At 46.7% G+C, this 20,423-nt stretch overlaps 1 long non-coding RNA gene across 2 annotated transcripts in view; it reads right to left on the bottom strand.

The window, feature by feature from the left end:
* Nucleotides 1–20,423, bottom strand: part of LOC142010783 (uncharacterized) — a 59,499-nt gene that overhangs the window by 23,067 nt on the left and 16,009 nt on the right. For both annotated transcript variants that reach the window (XR_012644884.1, XR_012644885.1), the window contains exon 2: nt 1,473–1,618. This is a non-coding gene — a long non-coding RNA (uncharacterized LOC142010783). The remainder of the gene's footprint in view (nt 1–1,472; nt 1,619–20,423) is intronic.

Genomic DNA, 20,423 nt, shown 5'->3' with positions numbered 1-20,423 from the left:
AGGCCCCTTCCAGCCCTACGATTCTATGATTCAGTGCCTATATTGCTACAGCCTGGCAATCACAGGCCTGTGGGAGGGAAACCTTCCTGGTTCACAGGCTCACAGCAGACTGGGATTTTCTTTTCTTTTCTGTTTTAACAAAACGTGCACAATTCTTTGATGCTTTTCCCCAGTGCAGACAAATAAAACGACTTTAAGGACTTTAAAATAAGCAGCGCTATACGCAGAAACCTTACAACAGGAGAGTGTGATGGGAAATCATTCAAGTACACAAAACAATTTCAGTTTGAAGCTTCCTGCAGGTTATAACCACCATTGTTTTTTGTTTTGTTTTAATTATGGCATATTCCTTCAAATTGCCTAGGTATATTATGCATTCAATTATTTTAAATTTCCTCATACTGTATTTGATTGTATGCAGGGGAGAGGGAGTACCTGGAAATTGTTCTTTACATAAATTTAGAAATGCTGAGACCAAATAATGTGGCGTGGAACATTTTCTCAGCCCTGATAAATGTGGTACCTGCACATTTAAATAAAATTTAAATTTTCCTTTTTAAAAAGAGCAATGGCAAGGTAACCTACATAGCAGAACAGATGAGTTCTGCCTAGCCTGCTATTTGTATAGCTGTGATAACTAAGTGCCCCAGCCTTTGACCAGGCCTGCTTTGTGCTAGGTACTGTACAAACGGAACAAAAAGACAGCCCCTTCTCCGGAGAGCTTACAAGCTGAATTAATGTCTCTGTATGAATTTATGGTGGGTGTGTGCTGCTTCCCACATACTGCCTTGTCCGCGTGGATTGCAGCTGTCCTGTGCACCCAAAATCGTTAGCTGCAGAGCAGCACCAGCTCTCTCCTCCTGCCTGGCAGTGTTTGTTTGGAGAGAACAGAGCTCACAGAAACTCCAAATTTTCAGTCTGTGGGAAATTTCTACACTTCCAAATTTGGCAACAGTTTGATTTGTCACTGAACCAATAGCCCAGGTTTGCAGGCTGCCAGCTGAGCTGGCTCTGGAGACTCCTGGCTCCATGGCCGGATGTCTGGAATGTCTGGGCTGCCCCAGAGCCTTGGGCCTGATTCTTAAGGAATTTGCGTGGCAGGGAGCAGGCCAGGATTGGACCCCAGAAGGGCTGAAACGAGCCCAGGAGCAGGTGGGTCCCTTGAAGCCAGCTCACTCTCTCCATTGCTCTGCCTCCCAGCTGCTGAGAGCTTCCGCCCCGTGGTCTGGGAGGACTCACGTCCCGACAGCCAGGAGCCCTCTTGTGCTGCCTAGCGGCGTCCACCTCACCCCACCCGCCTTCTTGGCCCCACCCACATAGCACAGACGAGCAACTGGCTTCTAACCATTATTCCAACTTTGCTCTGCAGAGCCACTGCTGGGGGAATCTGCAGTATGTGCTGCGCAACGGACCATGCTCTCCTGGTCTGCCTTCCCATCTAACGTCCGGGGCTCTCACGTAACACGACTTACCAGGGTGTAAGTGTGAGCGTGTTGCAAGGTCATGTGGGGCTGGTTTCCGCTGCCCTTACTCACACGGAGCGGCTCCTCACTCTGCCAAGATCACCCCTGAGAGGACTTCCAGCCGTCCCTCTGCTCTGGTGGTAGGCTCTGGTTCCCTAAACAAGGACAGGTGGTCCCCGATTAAAATCTCGATTAGCTCCAGGCAATCACTGATTTAAATGTTGTCAGAGAGTTAATACCCATGACCTGTCCAGGGACGAGAACCCTCTCTCCAAGAATTGCAGCAGGCCAGACGTAGCTATGCAACATTCCCTGTGCTGCTCCTGCCTATGAGCAAAAGAGTATTTTGATCTTCAATGTCCCATTCGGTCCTTATCCACTAGGTTGCTATAAGGAGCCACTCACCGTGATTTTTGCCTTGTCTTGTACCTGGAAAAAGCAGCTCTACCTGTCTGGATGGGATTTGCAAAAGCATTCAGCAGTGGCCCAGCTCTGCTCTCATTGACATCGATGGTAAAACTACCAGTGACGAGTGTAGTGCTGATCACTCCCGGAAATTCCACCCTCTGGTTTCCTTCAGTTCCCGCTGTGCTGGAGTCAGTGTCTCAGTGGTGATGAGACCACTGCTGGAGGGCTTTCCTGTCCCGGTGGCCACACTTTCCAAAGGGTGTTGAAATTGGGAGAGGTTCAGAAAAGAAGCACGAGGATTATTCCAGATCTAGAAAGCGCACCTTATAGTGAGAGCCTAACGTAGTTCATGTGACCTAGCTAAACAGAGGGACACATACGAGGTAACTTTGAGCATGGTCCACAGGTTCCTACATGGGGAGAAGAGAGTGGACAACAGATGGCTCCTTAATCCAGCAGACAAAGAAGAACAAGAGGCAATGGCTGGAGGGTTAGGTAAGCAAAATTCTAGCTAGAAATAGGATCCCCCATTGAGCAGTGAGGTATTTAATCACTGGAACAACTGACCTAGGGACTTGGTAAATTCTTTGTCATTGAGAGTCTTTAAATCAAGAGTTAAGTCCAAAAGATACTTTAGCCAACCATGAGTTATGGGCATGAGCCAAGACTCACTGGGTGAAATTCTCTAATCTGGGTTACACAGCAGGTTTATAATGGCCTCTTTGCCCTTAACGTTTACGAACATTTGTCAGTCTGTGTCAAGTTTTACTTGACTATTTAACATCCCTCTGGTCAGAATGGAAAAAATGTGGCTTTGGCCTGATGCTATCGGATAAGCTCCACCCACAACGTCCAGCTGTGCTTGCAATTTTGGAGGCCTTTCCTGACAAAAGGATCAGCAGTGAAATAGTTATTTTGGCTCCTGTATTATTCAGGATCAGACCTAAGACCCTGCCGAGATGGATGGTGGTATTTTACAGCTGTTTAGGCTCTGATCCAACTAAGCACAAGGGGATTGCTCACATGCTTAAAATTAAGCACGTTTTAGCGCTCTGCTGGATCGGGGCCTTATCTCTCTGGTTTCTTTATCTGCATGCTGGAGAGCATTGAATCAGGTTGCACTTCCCAGGGTTGATCTATGCATCTGTTGGAATGAGAAACTTCACTTGTTTTTGCAGGCGAGTATTTACACTTCCCAGGGGCCCGCAAAATTAATGGTGTGCCACTGATAACCAGGACAGCCCCACCTGCGCTTCCATCAACCGCATATTTCAACTTGCCAACATTCACAAATGCCCAGTGACTCCTCACCCTGGCCTGCCCAGTGTCTCCAGTCTATTTTCAGCTTCCCTTGGACTGTAAGATCTTTGGGTCTGGAGCTCTCCACAATGTGCCTTGTACAACATCAGTCACTCTGGACCCTCAGATCATAATCACTGTCAACCATAGCACATACTTTTCACTGTCCTTCTGCTGAGCCAGTGGGTGCTCATCTGCATAGCAGGTAGGGTACTGAAATGCATGAGATTCCTGCTCAGGCAGCAGTACCTCTGTCAATTGCAATATCCTGTTTGTTCACGAGAATGCAGCAGGCAGGTGGTGGGGGTGGAGGGTGGGGAAATGTGCTTTTGTCTGTGAAGAAACCTAGCACCTACGCTGGTTACCAAAAGCTATAGAAGTAAATGATGATTCCCAACCCCCACCCCACTGTTCCAGAGCCTGAGCTGAACTAATAGACATTCCCAGACTATGAGGGCAGTTAAAAGGGCTTGTGTTTCAGAAAAGCCGAGCTGGGCTCGCAAGTGTTCTTTTCACAGTACAAAACAGGAGCATGGCATAGGAAACAGGCTCTTTGACATTAGGGCAACTTCCTGTGGCACTGGGATTCAGAGTCAACAAGAGGATCCTTGATACAATTCCCTCACCTGAATTCTCATTACGCCACTCTCTGTTAGTCTGGCATCACTCCCAGGGCAACGTTTAACATTAGTCGGCACATCTGTGCAAAAGCCGGGACGCAAACAACTTCTGACCAGTAAGACCTGACCAAACAGAGGACGCCCCCATTGAAAGAACAGCCTCATCCAAAGCAAAGCACACCCACAGCTAAAGCACACCCCCATTGAAAGCACAGTTTCATCCAAAGCAAAGCACACCCACAGCTAAAGCACACCCCCATTGAAAGCACAGCTCATCGAAAGCACAGCCCCTTCAAAAGCACACCTCCATTTTGCCCTGTTGTGGCAGAACCATCTCCAGGCTCATTTCCCCTCTCCTTCTTCCCTCTTTGTTTTTCTGCTCACCCCAGGGGAATGGGGAGAAATGCCTGGGACAGGCGTGCCCATCTCCAGGAGCTTTTCGATGGCAGGTTTTGCTGTTGCTCAAAGAATGGGCTTGACCCTTCCCTCCAGGGCTGAGCACAGTGGTCTCCACAGCACACAGCCACAGAGAGGAACACCAGATCCATCACGTGGCCACAGCATGCCTGGGGCTATTTACATGCTCTAAGCCATCTTGTGCTAAGGCACCCACAGGGATTTTAATGATACTTTGGCAAAACCAAAGAAACCACCACACACCTTAGTGTAGACCTGAGACATATTTCTAGCGAGGTAAGGCCGGGAGGTCGTGTCTTTTATGTGACCAACTTCTGCTGGTGTGGAGACAACCTGCAGGGCTCCGCAGAGCTCCGCTTCAGGGCTGAGAAATGTACCACGAGCGTCAGAGTTAAACGCCAGCTGGAACCGATGGTTTAGAATAAGTACTTTGCACATATTCTATGGGACCATTCCAGGAGAAGTGGCTCATTACCGTCACTACAGACAAAGGTCTAGAAAGAGGAGTTTATGGGTTGCAGGTCATTGTAAAAAGCCGTACATCCAGAGTCTTTAAGAAAATCACAGCTTTTAAAGACTAGCTGAGTTATGAATGTAAGCTCCTAATCTTGTCTTTGGCAGGTGTTGGGAGGCGTCCTTTGAAGACAAGGCCTTAGAGGCCAGATAGAGAGTGACTGATTTGCAAAAAGTGTTCCTCCAAGGGTGACAGAATGCCTTTGTTCTTTATGACTTCCCTGCATGATTTCTTTCGGTAGTGCAGCGATTGGCTGATGTCATACACACCGTTGTTATTGAGGCAGTTAGTGCCCTGGGTGAGAGGCAGCCCACATTATGATGGGCTTGTGTGGGATCCATGAGTCTTGAAGGGTGTGTTGTGGAGGTGTTGAGCACTGCAGCAGTGGAGCTGTGTCTGCAGGTCGCACCTATTGCCGTGGTAGGGTCTGGTGCTGCTTGGAGTGGTGTATCCACCTCTGTCGGGAGCTTATGTTGGTGACAGGCTTAATCAGGTTGAGGGGCTGTTGGACAGATTTTTGTCTGAAGAAAGTAGGTACATCTGAGCTATTAAGGCCTAAAAAAGGAATATAACATTGTAATGGTCATAGTTCCATTTATGCTACCTCACGCGCCTAGTCAGAGCCTAAAGGCTGAGAACTCAGGAGACGAATTATAAACCCGTCCAAATTTAATATTTACAACTGATCTCTGATCTTAAGGTCATCTCATGACTTTCGGTAGCCTTGACTCATAGGTTTTACGCACTTGGGGTGATGGTACTGTTAATCTTTCATATGCAAATGATCACAAAGGGGCAATTCATATGACTAAACTGAACTTAAAGATGGTGCTGAAAATTATACTTTCATGTCCTTTTCCAAGCATAAGGTTTATACAAAAAAGTTCTGCAGAAATCACGTACTTTACTATTATAAAGATTTCACTTCGACAACCCTGCACTCAAAAGCTGTCTAAGCTTCTTGACCTTTTTGCATGTTAATGCTCCCATGGGAATATTGCAATGCATGTAAAATTATACAATTAGAAATTTTAAAATATTCAAATCTTTGCAGAGTTGTGAGGAAGAAATTATTAAAAAAACAGGACTGAGAAAAGGTCTGGTTGTCAACAGCCAGATGCTTTTTCTATTTTCTTCTTGTAGCTCATTTTGGTTTCTGTGTGGGTGGCTCATGTGAACAGAAAGGTTACTGGGTAAATGTTTTGAGACTTAAGCAGGTTGTCCTTTGAAAACCTAAATTTAAGGCAGTATTTTACATGTACCATCAAGGGTAAAACTTGGCTGTTTCTTAAGTTTGCTAGATAGTATCTGACTATGGTTCTCCTGAAGATAGAAGTAAGAAGACAGTTAAGGTCCTATTCTTAGCTCGACAGTTTATTACCATGCAAGGGAATGAAAACTCAACAATCTGTTGAGTTTCTCCTGTAGTTCTGTTCAGTGGCGGGTTTGCTGTGGCCTTCTCCCTCCCACAGTGAATGCTGAAGACTGTCCCTTATTACGCTCTCCCAACTTCATACCTCTCACGGGATTGGCTGGAGGAAAGACCCCACCCCTTGCTTTTTATTGCCTCTCAGCCCCCAGCCGTCACTGGCCCTCAGAGTCATCCTGCTCCCCTGGTCATGGCTGCCCTGGAATATTCTCAAGGCAGGGGTGGTGGGGACACCTACGGTTTCACGAAAAGCCGCCTGCAGTGGCTTGCTCCTTTGTGCCCCATAGATTGTGGTGGGGGTGGGGAATGCGTTCAGCCCCCAATCCTTCCCCCACACCACCAATAAACCTGGTTCTATACAGCAGTCTTAGTGGTAGGGGTTTTGCAGGGCCAGGACATCTAACTGGGCTGGCTCTCCCCCCTTGTTTCTTCTGCCAGCTGTTTGCAGTGCTGGCGGGGAGCCTGGAGGAGGAAACTCACCCCTGCGCGGGTCAGCACGGTGACTGCCCCACAAAGCCCGGAGTGGGATGAGGGTCTTCTGCACTCCCCCCGCAAAGGGGAGAATTTCACTCTTGCTAAAGTTTATAAAGCACAAACTGTCAGACAATTCCAGTGAGATTTTTCCCACATCTCCGCTCCGTTCATAATGAGTTCAGACAATCACCTGTTCGAATGTCTTTCTCAAATCGCATTCTTCCTTGGTGAGTCACAGGAACTGCTCTCTTGGAACAAATCTGTTTCGACTTTATCCACCTCTCCATTGTCATCAACTATTTCAGCTATTAAGCTATGTTTATTTGGAAGCTGCATTTCAAAGGTCACGTGACTCACACCACCTTTTGGGGCAATCCAGCACACTGCTTGTCAACAAACAAAACCAAGAAGCCCTCACTCACTCTGCAGTTAATCTAAAGCGATGAGTCTCTGCTAGCTGAGCGAAAGGAGCAGTCCCACTAGGCTGGAGTCAGAACTTCCACTGACATTAATTGTTCACGTATAAGGAAGGGGGAACACATACCAAATGGCAGTGTGTATTTGTCACAGGCAGCAATGCAATTTTGAACTTAGGATTCCCCTGTTTACAAGTCTAACTCAAAGGACCAAATTAGCCCTGTTAGCTACTGCAAGCCACTGAGAGTTTATGTTTAGCTAGTTAACAACCATGACCCCAAGGCCTTTTCAGCCACAACTTTTGGGGCATAGTCCCCCCTCCAGAGAGTGTGGGCCACTTTCAGTGATCCTAGCTGGAAGCCCTTGTGTTTGGATGTATTAAATGCATGTTGTACGGGTGTGTCCAACCTACCAAGTGATCCAGCTCTCTCAGTGACCCGTTCCATTAGTATTTGCTAGCTTGCCAACCTTTGTGTCATCTGCAAACCTTATCAGCCATGAGTTTATATCTTCTTTCAGGTATTTCATATACGAGTGATGGGCTAAAAACCAGTGTGCACAGGAACCCAACAGAAACACCTCAGCTAGGTGCTAATTCAGCACTAACTATCACTTTTTGAGATCTAACAGGTAGCCAGTTTTTTGTCCATTTATGACATGCCATATTACGTTGGTCTAGAGCTAACATTTTGATCAGAATGTTGTGTGGTACCAGGAGGGGCTGTCCACCCTCCACAAGACTGAGCCAGGGTAAAGGTGACTGCGTAGGCCAATTAACTCTACAGGCTGCACCTGAAGCAGAAGACACATGGACCTGTGTTCCCTGATCAGCTACACAGGGAGCGGTACTCAAGCTGTGAATGGACAGACTGCCTAGGACTGCTGATGGACGTACCCCAGAAGGGGGAATGCGGAGTGAACTGGCTGGAGGGAGAGGAGCAGCCAACCAGAGTCAGAGTGGCTGTGGGTGAACTGCAGACCCCCAGGTGTCAGCCTGAAGCGCTAATCCCCAGACTGACCCAGAGGAGGCACCAGACCAGCAGGGAGTGGTGTTCCCCCAAACAGGTTGTGTGGGCCTTATCCAAAGCCCACTCCAGTACTTGCAGGACTCTCACTCACTTCAACAGGGCTTTGGAGCCCACCGCTCCCTTGGACAACATGAGTCAAAAGGAATTCTGCTAATCTTCGTCATCATATGGGTGGGGCTCAGCCAGCACCAGAATACCATACGACTCTTGCCCATCCTTAACCAACCAACCCAAGCAACGTGAGGCTTCAAACCAAAGGAGATGGCAGCAGATAGAGTGAGCACAGGGCAGCTTGGTCTGCATAGGCAGGAGTTAGGCTCGACCTTTAATTGTTAAGCTTGTGGCAGACATAAATTTATAAATAAAAAGAACAAATATAAATATTAAAACTACAGACTTCTCATACAGATGAATTATAATCTCTGTAATCGTAAAACCCTTTTCCTGAACAGTTAATAGACCACAGAAACAGTTAAGCTCATCCACACTTTGAGTTAATGCCCAGTCTGTGCAGGTCAGGGACCAGCCGCTAACCAACCCGCACAGTACCTAGGTTCCTGCACAGAGCGCAAGCTTTGACTCCAGACCTCACAGGTACATGATACAAGCCGGCCCCGGTGTGAGCAGCTCATGGCCAAGAAGCAGAACTGGTTATATGCTGCATCTAGGGAGGACACTGTGGAGTGGGCCCTGACTTAGAAAAAACGTCCCTGATCCTTGCACAGAGGAAGCGAATCTCATGCTGGATGGACACGTAAGGGCCTGTGCAGGAAGACAGTCTCAGATGGAACTCTCCTTCCCGCAGACGGGGTGGAGAGACTGGGAATTCCTCCTGCCGCAGAGGAAGCAGCAGCAGGCCTGGGGGAAGCGATAGGCTGTGCAGACCATGGATTCCATCACCAGGAGTGAGAGGAGCCAAAGAGACCTACCTGGTGACTTGCCTGTTGGCTGCTTATGGGGCAGCTATCACAAGCCGGCTAGACAGACTTCTGGGGAGTGCTGGAGAGAAGTCTGTGGTCACTGGTACCAATGACATAAGGGGATGATGACCACAGAGGGGTCCTGGAGGTTAATGCCGATGGCTAGGTGGAAGGAGTTGGACCAGAGCCTCAGTAGTCACATCCTCTGAAATGCTTCAAGTTCTGCACATATGTGGAGTGGGACAGAAGGAACTTGAGGGACTCAGTGTGTCAGTGAGGAGATGATGTGGAGAAGAAGTTATCAGGCAACAAGCAGTGAAAGAGGGGCCCTCTCAGAAGTGACAGGCTCCATCTTAATCAAAATGGAACCAGCTTGCTGGCTTGTAACACAAAGATGTTGGAGGAATATTTAACCTAAGCCGCAGGGGGAAGTCAGCAAGAGGAGTGGAGGAGCACACAGGTCAAACAGACATCAGTTAAACACGCTGGGGATACAACAGACTCTGTGTATGCAGATCTTGTATATGATGCAAATTACTATACACCCAACCTAGAACAAGGCCATGGAGAGAGCACAGAAGTACAGCCCGTTAAAAACACAAGAGGGTCTTAGATGAAGGAGTTAAATAAAAACAGACACTTGGTCAAGAATAAAAGTGAATGATGTCCATACGCAAATGCAAAAATGTTCTCGCTTGCCACAGAGGGCAGGACATGAGACCAGGGGCTCAAACCCCAGCACAGCAGGTTTGGACAGAATCTCAGGAGATGCGTTCTAGCTGTACGCACAGATCAATAATGGAACAGATGTCCGGGGAAGATGTGGAAGCTCCTTCACTGAAGGGTTTCTGAAGGAGGCTGGATTGCCATCCGTCTTGGATAGTTCTGCCACAAGAAATCCTGCATTTTGGCAGGTGTTAAACTAGACGACCTTTCCTGTCCTTTCTAACTCTCTGGTTCTCTGATTCTAATGTACTTAGACTCCCATAAAGTGTTTGACATTCACACAAAATTTTGACTAAAAAATTAGAATGATATAAAATTACCATGACATACATTAAATTGATAAGAAACGGCTTAGCTGAGAGGCCTCAAAATGAAATTGTACATTAGGAATCTGCATTGAGCAGGTCTGTTTCCAGTGGGGTCCTGCAGGGATCAGTGCGTGGCCCTGTGCTTTTTAACATTTTTATCAATGCCCTGGTAGAAAACAAAAAAATCATCACTGATCAAATTTGCAGACACAAAATTTGGGAGTAGTAAATAACCAAGAGGACAGGCGGTTGAGTAGCTTGTATGGTAAACTGGGTGCGAGTGAATAATGTGCATTTTAATACGATTAAATATAAATGTGTCTATATCTAAGTGCAAGGAACACTGGCTATAGACACAGGATGGGGGACTCTGTCTAGGGAAGCAGGGACTTTGAAAAAGATCTGGTGAATCGTCAGCTGAACAGGAGTTCCTTGAGTGACACAGTGGTCAGAGGAACCAGTATGATCTTGGAGTACACAGGCTGAAGAATTTCAGGTAGGTGATTTTGCCTCTGTCTTCAGCCCTGGTGTGACTGCTCCTGGAATACTACCTCTGAGTCTGGTGCTCACAATACAAGCTGCATGATGATAAACTGGAGAGCGGTCAGCAAAAGTCACACAAATGATTAAAGGTCTAGAAAATCTGCCTTACAGTGATACAGACCCAAAGATCTCAGTCTATTTAGCTTAACAAAGAGAAGACTATGGAACGAATTGATTACAGCCCATAGCTGTCTACATGAGAACAGATATTTAATAATGAGCTCTTCAGCCTGGCAGACAAAGGTCTAGCCTGTTCCAAGGCTGGCAGTTGAAGCTGGACAAATTCAGACTGTAAACAAGGCATATTTTTAACAGGGAGGGTAATTAATTCTGGGGACAACCTGCCCAGGGGCGTTGGGGTTCTCCATCTTTGACCAGTGTTAAGTCAAGACTGGCTATTTTTCAAAAAGCTCCACCCTAGGGCTTATACGGGGGCAGGTCTCTGTCCAGAGGTCTACAGGAGGTCAGACGTGACAAACACAATGGTCCCGTCTCGCCTTGGACTCCATGAATCCATCACTTGAAGACTGCGTTCTCAGCCTAAGGAAAGGAAACTGAATGCAAAATGACAAGCAAGGTCAAAGCAGCAGCAAAAGTCAAGCAACAGACCATAATGGGGGACTTCAGCACTCATTGAGGGATGACTGAATTGCCCAATGGGGCAGAGTTTAGAGAAACAACTGCTCAACAGTGGAGAGGCTCTTCTTGGTGGAGGCTAAATCTGCACTCAAAGCACTGTATTTCTTTTGGTGACATCACTTGAAGCCGGTAGGAGGGAGTTTTCCTGATGGCTTAATTACACCACCTCGCGCAAATGGTGCTAGCTATGTCAGGGGGAGAAACCTTCCGGCTGACAGAGCACTATGTACCCTGCTGTGTAAACAATGCTTCACAGGGCTCGGGGGAGAGAGATGTGGGTTTTTTACAACCACCGAAGGGCTGTAAAAGTAAGTTCTAATGTAGGCAAAGTAAAGTGTAGGGGTCCAAACATGGCTAGGAGACTGAAAGCAAAAAGTAGGAATAAATGGTCAATTTACATCACAGCAAAAGGTGAACAGAAGTAAGTTCTAGTGTAGGCAACTTTTCAGTCTTTGGAAGTTCACAGGAGCTAATTCAACACGTGATAGTGGCTGAGCAAGTGAACAACAGTGACCTGAGGCTCAACATCCCAAAATTAGGCTGGTATCAAAAAAGGTCATGTTGAAACCAAATGTTAGAAGAGTTTAAAAAATAAGACCTTTAATAATAAAGGTAAAGGAAGTTAAACACCTAGGCTGTGTCTACACCAGCCCCTCCCTTTCGGAAGGGGCATGTTAACGAGGCACTTCAGAACAGGTTAATGAGGTGCTGACATGCATATTCAGCACCTCATTAGCATAACTGTGGCCAGTCGCACTTCGAAAGTGCTGCTTTGGAAACGCAGACTGGCTGTATAGATGTGGGCACTTCAAAATAAGCACCACACTTAGATAGTACCTTATTCCCAATTTGTTTTGGGAATAAGGGAATTTCGAAGTGTGGGGTTTATTTTGAAGCATCTGCATCTATACAGCCAGTCTGCATTTCAAAAGCAGCACCTTCGAAGTGCGACTGGCTGCCACTATGCTAATGAGGTGCTGAATATGCATGTCAGCACCTCATTAACCTGTTCTGAAGTGCCTTGATAACATGCCCCTTCCGAAAGGGAGGGGCTGGTGTAGACACAGCCTAGGTGTTTAACTTCCTTTACCTTTATTATTAAAGGTCTTATTTTTTAACTCTTCTTTTCTAATATATGCATATGATCTTTAAAAACAACCCACACCCTGGAAGATTGTGATATGATTGGGTCTAACTAGCATGGATTTTGCAAAGGAAAACTGTATCTCACAAATCCCCAAGTTCTTTGAATGTGTCAGGGAAGTAACAGATAAAAGCAACTGGGTTGTCGTAGATTGTTTAGACTTCCTAAAGGCCTTTGACACAGTCTCACACAAGAGGCTTCTGAAGAAGCAAAGAAGACATGGGGTGGTAGACAAAGTATTGTCCGGGGTCCAAACATGGCCAGGAGACTGAAAGCAAAAAGTAGGAATAAATGGTCAATTTACATCACAGCAAAAGGTGAACAGAAGGGCCTCAAGGATCAACAGAGGGTGCCATGTTGTTCGATAAGTTTTTTATGAGTGATCTGGAAAGTGGAAGAAGCAGTGAGGTAGCAAAAGCTGCAGATGGCACAGAGTTACTCAGACTAGTCAGGAGCAGAGAATGGAATTTCAAACAGACCTAAAGGAGCTAGGTTAATGGGCCCCACAGTGGCAAATGAAATCCAGCATTGATAATGCAAATACACTGGAGGGGAAAAAGTAAAGTACTCATATGGCATATGGCATTCCAACAATATCGACTCCAGAGAAGGACCTGCATGTCATTATGAACAGCTCCATTAAGAGTTCTGTTCATTAGGTATCTACAATCAAAAAGGGAAATAAGATGTTGGGATGCATAAGAAAGAGATGGTGAACAATACGGAGACTATTCTAGTATCTTACATAAATCAATGCTGCAGCCTCACCAGGATAATGTATGCAGACTGGATCACCTGATCTCAAAAAGAATATTGGAGAACAGAGGGGGCTCAGACAAGGGTGACAAGAATGATTAGGGGTCCAGAAAACTTTCAGCTGGAGAGAGAGTTTGAAAAGACTGTTGCCAGTGAAAGGAGATGAGGAAGAGGGGATGTGATAAAAGTGTGTAACAAAATGTATTATTTCCAAAAGGTAGATTAGAAACTTCTGGTTTCCCTTTCTTGTTACATAAGAACAAGGGACGTTCAATGGCCCTGAGAAGTGGGAAATTCAAACCCAATACAAAGAAATACTTTTCCACACAACGTGTAATTAGACCGTGGAACTTACTGCCACAGGAAGTCACGGAGGCCAAGAACTTAAAAGGAGCCCAAAAGAGATTGGATGATTATATGGAAAATGAGAATATCTAAAGTTATAATTAGCAAGGACAAATTTTGGATGGGATGATAAACTTCATGCTTCAGGTTAAACCAACCTCTAAATATTAGAGATCAGGGCGAGAACTTAAAGGCGCATATTATCAATATGTGCCACTGCAGGTCTCCCGCGCCTTCCTCGGAAGCATCTGGCTCTGGTCACTGTCAGAGAAGGATGTGGAGCTAGATGGATATTGGCTCTGTTCCAGTCGGGCAACTTCTGTGCTCCTGTTCCAACTCAAAAATAAAATCTAATGCTGAAAACTGTCCACCAAATGCTGGTAGTCATTTTACCAGCAGAAGATGTCAATGGCAGACAGCTCTTAGGACACGAGCCTCTTGTTAGTCTTAAAAACAGCATGACCCCAGTGACCGCAGAAGAGGGAGGGGATCATTCATGTCATTGTTAGCTGAAGTTATGTGACCTACCTTGTCAACAATTAAGAATGAAGAGGGAAGGAGAGCAGAGTGGGGCACTTGGGGAATGGCCCTGAAATATGCACGGCTGCAGTTTGTCAAGAACGCCAGACTGCAGCTTCCTCCACATCGTCTGGTGGGACTAAGCTGAGCCTGGCCATCACAGCAGCTCTGGAGCTCTGAGGGAGTGAGCCTTGACATGGCCATCACACTCCGAGGTACAGGTCTCTATTTCTTGCGCTAACAGCCAATTAGAAGCGTTGCCTTTGGCCACAGCCTTACCTGAGTCGTTCTTACCAGATGAAATATAACAAGCACTGGCTGCTCTCTACGGGGTTGCTGCTTTCTGAAGAGAGAATTATGGACATTTTCGTGTTTCATTTGACAAGTCCAGTTTAGCTGGCTGGGCTAGGAGGCCGGAAGGAATTTACTGCTGAGCTGATTGAATGGGGGCACAGAACTCCAGCTTTAGAAAGGAACTTCAGAGAAGTGTGTCTGGACACCAATGCAGCACTTTGCAAAGGAAGGAGCTATCGCTAGAAGTCCTTGATGTCACACACACAAACACTGACACATTAAAGGCAATGGCCTACTAAAATATGTGGTCCATTGTAATTTATGAGCTGTCTCCTGTATACAAACCTGTTTTATGTACATAACTCAGCCATTACTTGGTTTACCACATGCCTACTGCGTAACAACTAGGTCAGCTCTTATATCGTACTTCCAACTTTGCATGGTTTTCCTTCTCTTGCCCCACTGAAGCTGGGAGTTTGATTTCTCTGGCTGGGGTGAATACCCTCCCAGGTTAAGACTGCCAGCTCGAGTATGTCACAGGGATTGCAGGTGACACTGACCTTTGGGGTCTGCGATCTAGTCAGTAGGGAGGTGTCCTTCAGGGCAGGCAGCTCTTTGTGTCAATGTGGCTCTCCGGTGATTCAAGTGAGGCAGAAGCAGATAGGGCTCAGGAGGGGCGGCAGGCTGTGCTGTGGAATACACCTTCTGGAAAGTGTTGTGGCAGGAGAGAATAAGAAACAGTCACTTAGTGGGGAGCTTTGAGTCCAGGTTGCAGAGGTAAGGAAGCGGATGCCTAGGACTCTAAGGAGAGGGTTTTGCGTGGATCATCATGACAGCAGTAGTGCCAGAGGACATGCGGCATTGACTGATCAGTGTTCTGGCTGTTATTCTACACACAGCTGAGTCACAGGATGGTTCCAACCAGCCCTGCTGTGGTGTACATGTGTGTATTTACTTGTCCAGCTCCACTGAGGAAAACTTCTATACAGCCATGGTGCAGCACTTTGAACTTCCTCGTAATTTGTGGGCCGTTGCTCCCACAGTGTGTGGACACAGATGGGGTCGTTATGTCATGCTGACAAACTAACACCAGAAGTCTTCAATTGGGGTCTGTAACAGGGCTGCTCAGCAGCACTGCATCATAACTCATGGAGAATCGGCTTGCCATTGTCCAGGTCCCAGTGGGCAGGTGCTCTGTCTGTTGCTTCAGTCGCTTGCTCTGCAGTCCCTCTCTCAGGCGTTAGAAGCTGCAGTGCCGCCCATTCGTGGCTGAACCCTCCAGACAAGATGCATTCAGCCTCCACTTGCAGGGTCTCCGTCATCAAGGGCTCCTTCCACAGAGACATAGGCAGTCTCCATCTCCACTGAACTGGCTGCACCACTCCCACAGTGGCTGGGCGCAGAATCTGGGGCCACTCTCTTCTCTGGTTTTCCTTCCCAGTGTCCTCAAACCAGCAGTTCTCAGCTTCCTCAGACTTTACTGCTTGTGATTGTTTCCAGACTCCTACTCTCGACCTGCAGGCTCATCTCCTTGCCACCTCTTTTGCCCACCACTCCTGGGCTTTACACGCCTCCTGCCCACTCCTGCCAGGTGAGCTTCATGCTCAGTATCAGCGTGCCTTAGCTGCTCACCAAGCACAGCCTATGGCTAACTGGCTTTGCTTGCCACTGGAACACCATCCTAGGGCTAACGTAGATAATGCCCTTCAGCCCCGTAGTCTGATGCAGGCTTTGCCACAGAGAAATTCTGCAAGCCTCAGGACAACCCATGCAGGTGCACACAGAAGACAGGCTTTGTCATTCTGCAGGGGCTCCCACAGCTGAGTTATGCACTTAGAGCAATGTTTCCCAAATGGTGTTCCGCAAAGTGAAAATACGGGTTATGCGAGAAAACAATCAGGGTCGGCAATCTGCAGCTCCAGAGCCACATGCAGCTCCAAGGAGTCATTTGAGGCTCCGGATGCTGCTGCTGAAACATAGAACTAAATTTAATTGGTTTAACATCTGGCAGGGCAGTGGGAGGGATCCCACCATTAAACCAACTGAATTTAGTTACATTATTTCAGTGGTGGAAAGGCAGGGGGCTGCAGAGAGCCCCTCACTCACAAAAAAGATGGCGCATGAACAATGGGGGTGGGGCAAGGGGCGCCAACAACTATCTGGAAGGGGAGTCAGATGGGTCCTGCAATTCCTGCCCTGTCCTCACCATTCATTGGCTGTGACTGGCCTCTCACATTGCCATAGGGCAGCCAATGAAATTGGGCAATCAGGACTAGAGTCGGAGGAGCGGCAGTGGCTAAAGTAGGTTTGTCTGCCATGTTGGATGAGGTAATGAGAGGACCTAACTTAGGCAGAGTTCGTTCAGGTGGGGTTAGGCTGGGGGCCTCTTGGGTGGATGGGTTAATCCGGAGGGCTGGTTTGGGGCTGAGGCAGGTTAATCCTGGGGAGCGGGTTTGGGGCCGAGAAGGGTTAAGCCATATATAAGACTGTTATTAGGGTTCTGCAAAATTCTGTTGACTTTAAGAGGGTTCTGTGGCCAAATAAAATTGGGAAACACTGGCTTAGAGCAAGGGTGGTTAGACAAACACCCGCCACGGAGACCCTTCTGAGTTCCGGTGCCCAGCTCCACCATGCCAAGAGCAGCTATTGCAGAGGAAGTCCTGGGGTGTGATATGCGCAGTCAGGAAGGCATGTACATGGCCCAGTGACAAACAGGAGCTGCAAGAGCCTGGGGCATGCTCCATGCTGATGGACTCTATGAGAATATAGCTGCCAAATGAACACAGCTCTACTGCTCACGTACCAAACGGCGACTTTTCAGCACTTGTGATTTGGCTCAGTGTGGGCAGATTTTTGAAGAGGTGGCAAAAACCATTTCCCTGGCACCCCACTGAACCCAGGGTCAAATTCCAAGTCCCTTCAACATAGAAACACTTAAGCTTCTCAAAACAAAAAGCAGTCAAGTAGTACTTTAAAGACTAGCAAAATAGTTTATTAGGTGAGCTTTCGTGGGACAGACCCACTTCTTCAGACCATAGCCAGACCAGAACAGACTCAAAATTTAAGACCCAGAGAACCAAAAACAGTAAGCAAGGAGGACAAATCAGAAAAATATAATCAAGGTGAGCAAATCAGAGAGTGGAGGGGTGGGGTCAAAGGTCAAGAATTAGATTGAGCAAAGTATGCAGATGAGCCCCTATAGTGACTCAGAAAGTTCCCATCACAATGTAAACCATGTGTTAATGTGCCGAATTTGAATATAAAAGCCAGCTCGGCTGCTTCTCTTTCCAGAACGGTGCGATAATTCCTCTTCAGTAACACACATACCTTTAGGTCATTGACAGAATGCCTCATTCCATTAAAATGTTGACTAACTGGTTTGTGGATCTGGAGTGTTTTGATGTCTGTTTTGTGCCCGTTGACCCTTTGTCTAAGGGAGTTAGAAGTCTGTCCAATATACAAAGCATCTGGGCATTGTTGGCACATGATGGCGTATATGATGTTAGTAGAGGAGCATGAGAAAGTGCCCGTGATTCTGAGAGTAACCTGGTTAGGTCCAGTGATGGTATTTCCGGAGAAGATATGTGGACAAAGCTGGCAGCAGGCTTTGTTGCAGGGAAAGGTTCCAGGACTGGTGTTCCTGGGGTATAGACTGCGGCTGTTAGTGAGGATCCTCATGAGGTTGGGAGGTTGTCTGTAGGAGAGAACAGGCATGTCACCCAGGGCCTTCTGGAGTGTAGCATCCTGATTAAGAATAGGTTGTAGGTCTTTAATAATTCGTTGCAGTGGTCTGAGTTGGGGGCTGTAGGTGATGACCAGTGGTGTTCTGTTCTTGGCTTTTTTGGGCCCATCTTGGAGTAGTTGGTTTCTGGGTATTCGTCTGGCCCTGTCCATTTGTTTTTTTACTTCTCCTGGTGGGTAATTCAGGTTTATGAATATTTGGTAAAGTTCTTGTAGTTTTTGGTCTCTGTCAGTTGGATCAGAGCAAATGCGATTGTACCTAAGAGCTTGACTGTAAACAATGGATCTAGTCACATGTGCAGGATGGAAACTAGAAGGGTGTAGATAAGTATAGCGATCAGTAGGTTTTCGGTACAGTGTGGTACTGATCAGGCCATCCTTGATTAGTACTGTAGTGTCCAGGAAATGTATCTCTTACATGTTGTAATTGAGGCATAAGTTGATGGTGGGGTGTAGATTGTTAAAGTCTCTGTGGAATTCTTCTAGAGCCTCTGTACCATGGGTCCAAATCATAAAGATGTCATCAATGTATCTTATGTAGAGGAGTGGTAATAGGGGACGAGAGCTGAGGAATCGTTGTTCCGGGTCAGCCATAAATATATAAGCATATTGTGGGGCCATGCAGGTGCCCATAGCAGTTCCACTAATCTGGAGGTATAAATTGTCCCCAAAAAGGAAATGACTGTGTGTGAGAACAAAGTTACAGATGTCAGACACCAGATTGGCTCTGGTAACATCAGGGATGGTATTCCTGATCACTTGTAATCCGTCTTTATGTGGAATATTAGTGTACACAGCCTCTACATCCATTGTGGCAAGGATGGCGTTATCAGGAACTTTTCCGATGTTTTGTAATTTCCTCAGAAAGTTGGTAGTATCTCGAATATAGCTGGGAGCATTGGTGGCATAGAGTTTGAGGAAGTAGTCCATGTAACTGGATAGTCCGGTGGTAAGGGTGCCAATACCTGAAATGATAGGGCATCCAGGGTTTCCAGGTTTGTGGATTTTGGGAAGTAAATAGAATAATCCAGGTTGGGGCTCAGATGGTGTGTCTGAGTGAATGAGGTCCCGAGTAGCAGCAGGGAGTTCCTTCAGTAGTTGTTGTAATTTCCTTTGGAATTCCAAAGTGGGATCAGTGGAGAGAGGTCTGTAAAATGTGGTGTTGGAGAGTTGTCTGGCTGCCTCCTGTTCATAGTCTGACTTATTCAGGATGACAACAGCACCCCCTTTGTCAGCTGGTTTGATTATGATGTCTGGGTTATTTTTAAGACTCTGGACAGCATGGCGTTCAGCATAGTTGAGATTGTGTCTCATTTGGCATTGTTTGTGTATAATGTCAGCCTGAGCACGGTTGCAGAAGCACTGTACGTAGAAGTCCAGACTTTCACTGTGACCCTCAGGGGGAGTCCACATAGAGTTCTTCTTCTTTTGTTGTTGGTAGGGGGGGTCGAGAGAGTCAGACTGTTGTTCATAGGTGTGCTGGAAAAATTCCTTTAGACGGAGGCGGCGAAAGAAGGCTTCAAGGTCACCACAGAAATGTATTAAGTTCGTGGGTGAAGTAGGGCAGAAGGAAAGACCCCAGGATAAGAGAGACTCCTCTGCTGGGCTAAGTTGGTAGTTTGAAAGATTAACAATGTTGTTGGTCGAGCTACTGTTATTGTGGTTGAAGTATCCTGAGGAATGAAGTATCCTCCGTCTAAAGAAATTTTTCCAGCACACACATGAACAACAGTCTGACTCTCTCGACCCCCTGATGCCACCACAGCCAATCTGGTGTATTACCTCTGTAACTTTGTTCTCACACACAGTCATTTCCGTTTGGGGGACAATTTATACCTCCAGATTAGTGGAACTGCTATGGGCACCTGCATGGCCCCACAATATGCTTATATATTTATGGCTGACCTGGAACAATGATTCCTCAGCTCTCGTCCCCTATTACCACTCCTCTACATAAGATACATTGATGACATCTTTATGATTTGGACCCATGGTACAGAGGCTCTAGAAGAATTCCACAGAGACTTTAACAATCTACACCCCACCATCAACTTATGCCTCAATTACAACATGTAAGAGATACATTTCCTGGACACTACAGTACTAATCAAGGATGGCCTGATCAGTACCACACTGTACCGAAAACCTACTGATCGCTATACTTATCTACACCCTTCTAGTTTCCATCCTGCACATGTGACTAGATCCATTGTTTACAGTCAAGCTCTTAGGTACAATCGCATTTGCTCTGATCCAACTGACAGAGACCAAAAACTACAAGAACTTTACCAAATATTCATAAACCTGAATTACCCACCAGGAGAAGTAAAAAAACAAATGGACAGGGCCAGACGAATACCCAGAGACCAGCTACTCCAAGATCGGCCCAAAAAAGCCAAGAACAGAACACCACTGGTCA

This window comes from Carettochelys insculpta, chromosome 3, assembly GCF_033958435.1.
Source record: "Carettochelys insculpta isolate YL-2023 chromosome 3, ASM3395843v1, whole genome shotgun sequence".
Classification (NCBI taxonomy): domain Eukaryota; kingdom Metazoa; phylum Chordata; order Testudines; family Carettochelyidae; genus Carettochelys; species Carettochelys insculpta.
This window is presented reverse-complemented; position numbering and strand designations above follow the sequence as displayed.